Below are 2,622 nucleotides of genomic sequence, written 5' to 3' on the forward strand. Positions count from 1 at the left end.
TTCGTCAATAAGCAGAATTTCCGCATTTGGGCGAAAGATAATCCAAGAGAGATTGCCGAAAAACCAATGTACCCACAGAGAGTGACTGTTTGGTACGGTTTACATGCCGACGGCGTAATTGGCCCATATTTTTTCGTTGACGAGAACGATCGCCACGTTACTGTGAATGGAAATCGATACCGCGACATGATAAACGATTATTTTTGGCCGCAATTGAATGGTATGGACTTAGACGACATGTGGTTTCAACAGGACGGGGCCACAAGCCACACAGCACACGCTACAATTGATTTGTTGAAGAGTAAATTCGATGAGCGCATTATTTCCAGAAATGGACCGGTCGAATGGCCGCCGCGCTCGTGTGATTTGACGCCTCTAGATTATTTTCTTTGGGATTATGTGAAGTCATTGGTCTACAGTAACAAGCCGGCGACGATTTGTGAGCTCAGAGCCAATATTGAACGCGAAATTGCTGGAATTTCGGCCGATTTATGCAAAAGAGTGGTCGAAAATTGGGTTCAACGATTGGACTTCGTAAAACGTGCACGCGGTGGTCATGCAAAAGAAATCGAATCTCATACTTAAATGTATATGTTCAAACTCGATAATAAAAAAAAAAATTAGTTAAAAAAGTCAAACCGTTTGTGTTTTATTCAAAAAAGTTCAAAAGTTGAGCGCTCTTACTGAAAAACGCTTTACATCAATGGCAATTAAAAAAAAAAAGTCCCCCTATTTCCTGCCTCCGTTTTTCAGTCCCATATGGAAGTTGGAGAAGATGCCAGAAGGCTGGATGCAAGCAATTTTAGGAAAAGTGCCCAAGAAAGGTATTTCTAAGGCATAAGCGTACTGTACACAACACCAAAAGTCTTCTGATAAATAATTCTAAATTGGTGATAAAATTGATAAAACCCTTATGAATTGATAATATCGTCATATTGCGCATTATAGCAGAGCAAGTTATAATAAATGTTGATACAACTAGAGATGAATATCTACATTTCCTCTGCATCGTTCAAGCCAATTAAAGAGATGGACGAGTTCCTGATAGCAACTGATAGAGGAGCAAAGAAGGCTATCGACGCAAGAATATGAAAAACAAAGGGTGCATTTGCTGGCTAAAATGTATTTGGTATTCGAAACAATTGAGTATAAAAACTAATTTACTATTGTTCAACTCCAATGGCAAATATGTGCTGCTCTACGGTATGAAACATGGTTGGCGTCCAAGCAAACATCGAACAAACTGCAGGCCGCAGGGTCCATATCAGAAATGCCTGTGTACAACTTTGCGAATCTGGTGAGTCGAAAAATAAAATCACCCTCCGAAAACCCGAATATTCTCTTAATGGGATGGCACTAGAGTCGAATCCTCAATGTTAACGCAGACGAGGAAGACCCAAAGATTATTGGCACTAAAGGTTATTCGTACGAACATGGGAGCAACTGAAGACTTTAGTGAGAAATCGGCACCGATGGGCATTTTTAATTGTAGCACAATGCGCCCTCGATACGGTGTAAAAGCAAGAAAAAATAATAATAATTAGGTTTTAGAAGAAGGGCGTTCCCCCGCATTTTTTTAAAAGATATTTTAATGGGTAGGCAAGACATGGGCTGAAAGGTCTTGAGCCTATCAAAAAAACATTGTTGTTTTGTTCAAAATTAGATTTATTCATCAATTTAATTTCCATCAAGGACAACACAATCATTCCAGCGCCGCTTTAACATGTCAATACCACTTTTGTAAAACTATTTATCTCTTGTCTCGAAATAGGCCTCAGTTTCAGCGATAACCTCTTCATTCGAACGAAATTTCTTACCGGCGAGTATTTTTTTAGGTATGCGGAGGGACAGCAGTCGCTGGGAGCCAAGTCTGGTGAATACGGTGGATATGGGAGCAATTCGAAGTTCAATTCATGTAATTTTACCAATTTAGCCAAATTTTTGTCTTTGCCATATGCGGGCGTTTCTTTGCAATTCCGGCCTTGAAACGCTTCAACAACGCTATATAATATTCAGTGTTGATAATGTTTCCCTATGCAAGATATATAGGTGTATAAGCTTAAATCCGCTCTTTTTTAGTAAAAAAAACCCTTTTTTTTTATAGAAAGCAAAAAAATAATTTATTCAAAGTATTTGCCCTCGCTAGCTATACATTTTTCCCATCTCTCGGGCAATTTGTGTATACCACGCCAAAAGAATTCTTCATCTTTCGAGGCGAACCACTCGTCAAGCCATTTCCGGAAAAACAGATGATAGTCCGAAGGGGCCAGGTCTGGTGAATAAGCGGGATGAGGTAGCACCTCCCAATTGATTGTCTCCAAGTAGTTTTGGACCATTCTTGACGTGTGCGATGGGGCGTTGTCGTGGAGGAAAATCAGTTTCTCATGTCTTTGTTCATAACGAGGCCTTTTTTCACGCAAAGCACGGCGCAATTTGATGAGTTGTTGGTGGTAGCGATGAGAATTAACAGTTTCACCAGGTTTCAACAGCTCATAGTAAACGACACCCTGCTGATCCCACCAAACGCACAGCATCGTCTTGCGTCCAAAGCGATTAGGTCTTGATGAAGAAGTTGATGGTTGGCCGGGATCGACCCATGATTTTTTTCGTTTAGGATTCTCA

The sequence above is a fragment of the Anastrepha obliqua genome, chromosome 1, assembly GCF_027943255.1.
Source record: "Anastrepha obliqua isolate idAnaObli1 chromosome 1, idAnaObli1_1.0, whole genome shotgun sequence".
Taxonomy (NCBI): Eukaryota; Metazoa; Arthropoda; class Insecta; order Diptera; family Tephritidae; genus Anastrepha; species Anastrepha obliqua.